This window comes from Helianthus annuus, chromosome 12, assembly GCF_002127325.2.
Source record: "Helianthus annuus cultivar XRQ/B chromosome 12, HanXRQr2.0-SUNRISE, whole genome shotgun sequence".
In the NCBI taxonomy this organism is placed as follows: domain Eukaryota; kingdom Viridiplantae; phylum Streptophyta; class Magnoliopsida; order Asterales; family Asteraceae; genus Helianthus; species Helianthus annuus.
The window spans coordinates 94,109,982-94,120,005 of NC_035444.2; positions in this window are offsets into that span (position 1 = coordinate 94,109,982).

Below are 10,024 nucleotides of genomic sequence, written 5' to 3' on the forward strand. Positions count from 1 at the left end.
TTAAACTACTATTAAAACTTTAACCCGGCTACTTAGGACTGTATCCCTGCTGACTCAGACTACTTAGCCGAGGGTAACGTCGCCTTAAAAAGAGGGGCCTACCACATTATGCATTAATAACTTAATTAATTATCTTTCAATAATCTGACCCTTTAGGATTGTATCCTTGCTGACTCAAACTACTGGGTTGAGGGTAACGTCGCCTTCAAAAGAGGGGCCTACTACAATAACTAAGATAATCTCTTAAACAAGTGCAAAAGTGCGAAAATAATCAAAGGTTACACTACACACGAGTCGGATCCAAGTGATTCATCTTGTCTATCTGTTTTGATTTTTATTTTATTTTTCAGCATTTTAGTTAGTTTTATTTTCTTAGTTTAAAACTCTTTTTCTAACATTTTGATTTGATTAGACGTTGAGGATAAACCGGTACTAAAAGGTCTTGTGTCCTTGGACGACCTCGGTATCTTACCAACACTATACTACGTCCACGATTGGTGCACTTGCCCATATGTGTGTTTAGTGTTAGTAAATATTATGTTTTATAAATTTAAAACTTGGCTAAAAAGTGTAAAAAAAGGCTTAAAATATATACCTAAAACATATACACACTGATACGCATCACTGCTTAAAGCGAGCAGTCATGGCAGCGTTGTCTCCATCCTTCTACTTTATGTTCCAAAACTCGTCCTCCAGCTTTTGGCGTTCTTGGGGAGGGCAGAATTCGTCCATCATGATGGCGTTCAGCTCTTCCCATGTCAGCTTGTAAGCTGCATCATTCCCGTGTTTGTTTCGTTCGGCCGTCCACCAGTTTAGTGCGCGGGACCGGAAGACGCCGGTTGCGTTTAGGGTACGGAGATTTTCAGGACAATCGCTTTGGCACAGAGCGACTTCGATGGAATCGAACCATTGAAACATAGCCGTTGGGCCTTCTTCTTCAGTGAATTCCTTTGGACCACAAGCCTTGAACTGCTTGAAGCTGAAAGCAGTCTTGGTAGCAACTTTAGGAGCTTCGGTTCTAGACTCCTCAGACGATTTGCTAACATTCTCGTAAATTTCACTCACGATCTAAGGCACAACCTTGGCCACTTGTTTAGCGAGGATGACAGCAAGGCGTTTGTCCCTCTGTTCTTGGCGAGTGAGTCGTGGGTGTCGAGGTCCAGATGATGGTCCGGTTGACACTGTCTGCAACAGACATCGTCATAGGTCTCAGACACGTCACAATCGAATCTCACCTCACACGTCTACTACTAAAGCTCAGGAACACAGCGAAACGTGTATCACATAAACATGTAGGCACATAATTACAGATTCACATACAGAGGCGGTCAGAATACAGGAACCTATCATTCAAAGTTCGCGATGGTTCGAATATAGCGATTGCGTTTAACATAGCGAGTAGTATAGTATAAGCGTATAACATAGCATGAGGTCGTCCATGATTTAGCGATTCGTCAGCGTTTTAAGGTAGAATTGCAATGCGAGTCGTGCGTGTCAATCGAAGTGAAAGCAAAAATCGAATAAATCTCAAAATTTAAAAACATAAACAGATAAATACATACAAACACATAAAATCAACGAGTCATCAGAGTCAGCAGTTGCGGGCTCAGAATCGAAACACATAAAAATCAAGAAATAGATCGTCTGCGGCTATTAGACATTGACTACCCAAAGTGATTCGACTATTCTCAAGGACTTATTGTATGCATTCTGACTTTCAGGACCGTGCTTCTGCCTCGATTCTTGGGCGTTGAGCATGCATCCCTTTAGTCGTTAAGTGACTTCAGGTCGTTGGAGCCCGTCGAGACTTTGGTGGGAGTTTTGGAAAATCAAATAAAAGTCAGAACAAGTCGTCAAGGTTAGGGTTTCACCCCTGTCTTAACAACTTCTTTCCTATTTTAATAAAATAGAGACGAAAATTCGTGCTAAAGTATGGATTTCACTCCTAGTTTAACGCGAAGTCTTGCATTTTATAGATAAATACAGACCAAACAAGCAATTTAATCGAGAGTTTGCGGTTTCATACCTAATCTCGACTTAATCGCTTATTCATAATTGAAAATTCGAGTGCAGTGATATTGTAGCGTAGGCGAGAATGGCGAAGAATAGCAGTAAGCTCATACATAACCCCTACTGGATATGCACGAGTCGGTCTATTGGGTCCTAACTATAGACTAGGTCTCTAAGACATCGACCCGGACTAGGTCGAGTCTTGCCTAATTCCCTATAGTTATGGCTCTGATAGCAATCTGTCACACCCCAACAAATGGAGGAAACATCGGGGCGCGACACTGAGTGAAAAAGATTGTCCAGAAGTTTCCATAACAATTATATTTGCCAGATATTTTTAGTAACACGTCCCATACCATGTCATATAAGATAAAATAATTATTACAGACAAAAATCTAGGCAAATTGTTCTGTTCCGACAACTCAGGTTTCATTAGTATAGACAACTATTTGTTGGTCTCTAAGACTCTTTCCTAGCCTTGATTTCCAAGAAAATAGACACCTTATGCACCTGTCACATACGTTAGAATAACAGTCAATACACATAGTGTAAAGGCGAGCATACAAGTTTGATAATAACATATAGAGTTCGAAATAGTTTAGGCATAACCAGCACGTACACTGAGTAAAACGAAGCATGTTAGTTATCAACATGAATCTATCAATACCAATGACTGCGGGTTGACTGCACAAGGCAGTTCGTAATACATGATCACCACTGTAATCCATGCAAATAATTGTCCTTAACAACCCCGTGTGAACGGGTGCTGAGTCCAAACTATAGTACTATTGTTGCTAAGGCAGGTAGACAGCATTCCATGTGTAAACATAACAAACAAGCATTCATTAAGGCACGTATAACATGCGGTAACGGTTAGCGTTTAAAGTATTGCGTAGTGTGTTCGATGTGATTTAGAATAAGTAACGTATGTAACACCCAAAAGTGCGAAAGCAAAAAGGGATCGAGTATACTCACAACGGTTGATGGATTGAAGGGAGCGCTTGAGAGTAAGGTTAGCCTGAATGGTTTAATAGTATTACGATAAGTGACGTGTAAAATGAAAACAAGTGTTGGTGGGTCGAACAGCTGGTCGATCGGATGGTAGTCCGATCGGACAGCTGATCGTGCGAGTGACAATCCGTTCGGATGACTGTCCGGTCGGATGGCCGTTCGAGTGGATTGTTTCTTCCTTTGGGAAGGATGTGTTTGTGTATGATGGCTTGACTTTTGAAGTTTTTGTTGTAGCATTATAAAACATTGAAGTATCCCTACCTTTCAGGTCGGTCGATCGATCGGATGGTCGTTCGGTCGGCCGGCAACCCGTTCGGTTGGGCACCTCAGTGAGAACAAGTTCACAGCGGGTTGTCACTCGATCAGACAGTAGTTCGATCGGGAGGCATTCCTAGTGCATTAAACATGTTGAAAATTGTTTAAGTGTTGAAGTTTAAATGTCTCATGGTTTGAATGGTCGTTCGATCGGATGGCAGTTCGATCGGACAACACTTCATTCAACATTCAGACCTCAAAGATTGGCAAAAAGTTAAGTGTGGGACCCAAGGTGCAACCCGTTCGGTTTGGCCAGTCGATGAGATTGGCTGTTCGATCGGACAGCAGTCCGATCGGACGGCGCTCCGTCCTGGTCATCCTGTTCGTCTTACACTTGGTTTTTTTGGATTGTTTGTCGTTTTTATCGAGGCATTTTGATAACGAGTCTAGCAACAGAAGCTTGGTCATTACTTGGTTCTCCTGATCGGACAGGAATCACCCAACTCCGATTAGTGAACTGTTCGAGATGGTGGTTCATGTTTAACCCGAAATCGGTAAACCTCGTGGATAGAATCCGAATCTCGGGCCACACAACCACTAGAATGAGTAGTAGGTCGGCACAAGCTCCGTTTTTACCGGTTTTGAAGGCATTGAGTGTAAAAGAGTTGAAAGAAAGTTGGAAAACTGTCTTTCAATCCTTTTCTTTGTGAATATGTTTAGATCTATGAAAGATCTTTGTTAGTTTATGTGGAAATCGGTTAGATCTAAGTGGTTCTTGGTGGATTGAGGCCAAAACATGAAGTTCTTCAAGAACACATGATGACGTCATCCTAGAACACCTTGAATCTTGGTGATTTCACGGTTAAAAGTTAAGATTCAAAAGATAGAAAGGTGTAGGAGTGCGTCTAGATCAAGAAAGTACAAGATTTAGGACGAGATCTTACCGGAATTGAGAGAAATCTGAAGAAAAGTGAGGAGTATGCGCTGGTCGGACAGAGAGTTGCCAAAAGTGGAAAGAATGAAAGTGACATGGGGTATTTATAGGGTTCCAAAAGAGGAAAGGGGCTGGTCGATCGGCCAGGCAGCTCGATCGGACAGCCTGTCTGATCGAACGGCAGTCCGAGCGGACGACTGGTTGCCTGATCGATCGGTCGCCTAGTTCGAGTGTTCGGTGCGACGAGTTTTGCTGTTTCGATTTCGATTGCGAGCGTTGCGATGCGGTAGGGTTTCCTAGTCAAATTACTTTTAATCCCAACTACTCATATCTTGCGCTATCTCTTCTCCACTAATTATCATACTATATCAACATACAAGCATCTTTATTTCGTATTTGTTTTGCGTTTGCGATTCGATTGCGATTGAGTTCGATTGCGTTTCGATTGATTACCACACAGAACATAAATAAACATGCACAAGTAACACATAAGGCACACACACTTGTATAACAATCACCAAAAATGCGTAATTCGAGTTGCGAGGGTGATGTTGATTAGATTAGTTCGATTAGCGTTTAATTGACTTTATCGCATTGTTACTTCCTATTGTTCATAGTCGTAAGGCGATTCATAGCGATAAGTATACATCGATTATTGCGATTCTTAACAATTACTCCACATAATACAACTAAAGCGAATAAATAAAATATACTAATCTATAAGTCAAAGAAGTCAAAACAGGAATTGAGCAAGAAGAGACAGATTGCAATTAGCAATCTTTTCTTCCTTTGACTTCAATCTTGACTTTGACTTTGACTTTCGAAACACGAGGTGTTACATAAGTACATGGAGAGTCATAATATAATGATAAACACAAGTGGATAGTCACACAATAAATAGATATTAATTCATAACACCCCCTTGACTATCCACCTGACAAAACTATCCACATGATGATATACCATTCTTTAATATGCTTGGTAATGCTGCCTCGTTAAAAACCTTGCTAGGAAATCCCAGTGGGATTAAACCTCAGCTAAGGGAAAAAGAGTGCAGCGCGTATTGTCTCCCTTAAGACTTCTGGATCAGGTATGTTGCCTCATTAGAAACCTTACTAAGAAAACCCAATGGGACAAAACTTAGTCGAGGGAAAAAGAGTGCAACTTGAATAAGTCTCCCCCTCATTTTAACATGTATCCTTTAAGTGACGTGTGTCCATTTTCCTTGAAAGTCGAACAAAGCTTTTGTAGCCAATGATTTGTCGCTTGATCCCTTAATGTGCATGACTGTGTTTTGTTATATTACTGCATCTACAAGACTAACCAAACTTGTTTTGATGGGTTAGTATAATATAAACAAATATCATTTATACCTGAAATATTTTTTTGAACTTGTTCCAATGTCTCTTCGCTTGCCAAAGATTATATCATGACATTAAGCTCAAGTGAAAGATATTATAACCATACATAGCTAGCAAAACATATTAGTGCACTTATGCATTTAACGATGGTACTTCTAGAATGAAAATCTCTACTTTGGTAGGAGATGATAATAGACATTTCTTATAACAAATGACTTAACAACCTTTAACATACTTTAAGGTTCAACTATGTCCATACTAAAATATACAAACATCATCTTCTAGATGTACTTGGGGGATTTGTAAAATATAATTAATATATACTCGAACTGCAGCTCGAGTAATAATTAGACCGTGCCAAGGTCATTCAAAAATTCTCCCTCTAAAAGCTCGACAATTTATCTCGATGATGCCTAGACATCATCACTGTAAACTGCGATTATAGTGAACTTTTAAAAGTAGAATGTCGATAAAATATGGCTAATTTAATCAAACTTATATCCCTCTTTATGCAAATATCTCGAGTTGTATAACACTTGATCTAACTATTTTAGTCCATATATATTCTATGAACTTGATATAGTACGTTCTTGAGGTTTTGACATCATTAATGCTTCTAGCATTATCAATCCATGAGGGAATTCTTTCCATCTTATCCAAATATGCATGTGCTTTCACTCTTTAGAAGTTTTGCTACATAAATTTGCCCATTTAACACATTGATATCTATATCATATGTAAAAATGCCATGAACACTTGCTTTTATCTCCAAAACCCATATTGTACCATGCGTGTACACTATTTGAGATATCACAATCACCGGGTACAAGTTTTCTATGTATGTTTCTTGGTGCCCAAGTATTACATCGTTAAGATGTTTCAGTTAAGTTTTTAAGCACTCAATTGCTTTAGAAACTCATCAGGAGTTCCAATTATATCCAACATGTAAAATAATCATAGCCTATTCAAATCTGAATATGCATAAACGATCAAATTGTTCTCGAGAACTTACTTTACATGACATACATAATTTAATCGTTCGGGACTTTCATGTAAATTTCAGTATCAAATGATACATAACATTCATAAGACGAATATCAATTCTCTCTTTATATTACCAGACTAATATAATATTGGAAAGTCAATGCATCCAACGTCTCTTCATAATCAATCATAGGTCTTTGCGAAAATTATTGTGCCACCAATTTCTCTTTATATCACTCAATTTGATTTTCACATAATACGCATAAAAGACCCGTTTATGTCCAACATATTTTACAACTTCAGTTGTATGTACTGTTGGTCCAGATACTTTCCATGTCATTAGAGAATTCAGCTTTGCCTTATTTGCGTCTTTCCATTTTGGCCAATTATTTCTTAATATTCATTCATAGACAGATCTTAAATCTTGATCCTCATAATTTAATCATTTTAAGCACTAAATTATATACAAAAGTATAACGACGTCGATTTTTTTATTCGATTCCATATATATCTTAGACATGATACAACTTAGTGAGATCTCTTTATTTTCAGGTACTTGAGGTTCTTCTTGAACCATCATGTCTAATGTCTCTGCAGGAGATCATATTACTATAACCTCGACTTGACCATCTTAATTACTTGCTCCAATTTTCGAGGAATTTTATTATTGGAATCGACTAGTCTACCACGCTTCAGGCGTGCAATAGACTCACTACAAAATATGTGGTTGTCCTCTTGGGACATAAATATAACTGGAGCATAAGCAGTTGATTATGCGACTTACTTAGTCACTCTATTTAGGTCAGTGAACTTGTCTGATAATTTGTTCTTTAATATTGGTAAATGAATTATACTTTAAACTTCTAGTTCATAATTTATAGTCTAAGGATCAAGATGACATGATAATTCATTTCACTTTTCACTTTCCAACTTCTTGTTATCTCCCCCTAATGTTGGGAACATTCATTCACTAAAGTGAAAACCAATGAGCCATAAACAAATTTCTCACTAATGGCTTTAAGTATTCAATCATAGACGATTATTTATACCCAACATATTCTCAAACTTTTTTGAAGTCCCATCTTTGTGCGGTGTGGTGGATGAGTTTCAATATATGTCGCACAACCAAAACCTTTGATGAGACATCTTTGGTTCCTGACCAAAAACCAACTGTATGGGGAGAATTATAACTTATTGGCTTGATGTGAATTGATGGTACTATGTATAAAATTACATGTGCTTAAACGAACTTTTGCTCCTCTCATGATCATTGGCTCTGTAACCAATAATAATCTGGATTAATATGTTTGCTATCACATTAGCTAAGCCATAATCACACAAGCTTCAAGTTGTGGATTTGATAACCATTTAGACGATGCATAGATTTCAAAATACTAAATGGTATCATGTCAGGATACACATATTCCCTTATTATTTCCAATATATTTAGGGATCTAAACCATACTTTAGTCGGTATATCAATAACTTCCCTTGAGAGAAAATATTGCATATGTAAGTACCATGAAGAATCTTCTAGTTCTTTGATATTTTTCACATCATCTAGACTCGGTATGGTCTAACCGGTCATGCCAATCATTAAATGTCACACCCCAACCGATGGCGGAATCATCGGGGCGCGGCACTGAGCGAAACAGATTGTTCAGAAGTTTCCACAACAACTATCATACAATTCAGTTATATAACACGTCCCATACCGTGTCCCAAATAATAACAAGTTATCATAGAAATCAACTAAACAATATGGGAACTGTTCCGACAACTCAAATTCTTAATTATTACAGACCGAATGTAAATATTGTTTTAAGACTTCTAGACGGCTAACTATAGATCTTACTGACTACAGGTGCCAGTACAAGATCTACAGATAATTATGGCCCTGGAGCAGGTATATGGACACTGTCCTAAGGTCACTGGCTCCTAGAAGCTTATTATTGCCTCGCTTCCCTAGCACGCTAGTAGCTTAAACACCTGTCACATACGTTAAAATAAAAGTCAATACATATAATGTAAAGGTGAGTACACAAGTTTGATATAGCATATAGAGTTCGAATAGTTTACGCATAACCAAGCACGTACACAAGGGCAAACGATGCATGTAAATTATCAACATGGGACCATCGATACCAACGACTTCGAGTTGACTGTCCGAGACAGTTCGCAATACATGATTACCACTGTAATCCATGCAGGTAATTGTCCTTAGCAACCCCCGTGTGAACGGGTGCTGAGTCCAAACTATAGTACTATGTTGCTAAAGCAGGTAGATAGCACTCCACGTGTAAACATAATAAACAGCAATCATTTAGACAAGTAATACATGCAAGTAGGTTAGCGTTCAAATAGTTTGTGTTGTTTGTGAATTTGATAGATTACGTATGTAACACCCAAAAGTGCTGAAAGCAAAAAGGGATCGAGTATACTCACAGTGGTTGATCGTGGATTGAGAGGAGCACTGAGAATAGGTTAGCCTGAATATTTCGATAACACAACGATGAGTAACGCGGAAAACGTAAACAATATACTTGGATCGAGTAGGCCATTCGATCGGACAGCAGTTCGATCGAGTGGGCTGTTCGATTGGTTTGAAAGTCCGTTCGAACATCCATTCGATCGGCTGGCTGGCTCGATCGGCTGGTTCCTTCAAGTGGATTGTTTCTTCCTTTGATGAGAAGGATGTGTTTTTGTATGATGGTTTGTACTACCTTTCAGGTTGGCCGATCGAACAGCTGTTCGATCGGTTAGCCCAACCGATCGGTTAGCATTGCATTGTTTTCAAATATGTCACTCGATCGGTTGGCATGCTCGATCGAGTGACATTCCAATGTTTCGAAAAGTCCAAGTGTTTTGAAGTATAGTATCTCATGATTCGAGCAGTAATGATTACAATCGAGTGGCGTAGTCGATCGAACAGTACCTCGTCAATACTACACTTCATGAGTTTGTGGGACTAAGTGCTAGTCGATCGGTTAGCCTAGCCGATCGGCTGGCATAGTCGTTCGGTTGGGCAGTTCGATCGAACAGCCTAGCCGTTCGGCCAGCTCTTCGATTCGGTTAACCTATCACTTAACACTTGGTTATTCCCGTTAATTGTTGATGTTTTAGAGATATTTTGACTACGAGTTGAACCACAAAGCTGAAGTCCTTACTTAGTCTACTGACTCGAGCAGGAATCACCCAAGCTCGGCCAGAGGCGGTTTGGAACTTAAGTTTAACGTTTAACCCGAAATCGGTATATCTCTCGGTAGAACCCGAATCTTGAACCATGTGTTTGTTTAGATTGATTTGTAAGTCGGTTCAAGTCTCGTTTTCACCTTTTTGAGTGTAAAAGAGTTGAAAGATAGATGAAAACCCATCTTCCAATCCTTTCCCACCGTGAAATGTTAAGATCCTTGGTAGATTTTAGGTTATTTATGTGGAAATCGGTTAGATCTAAGTTATTCATGGTGGA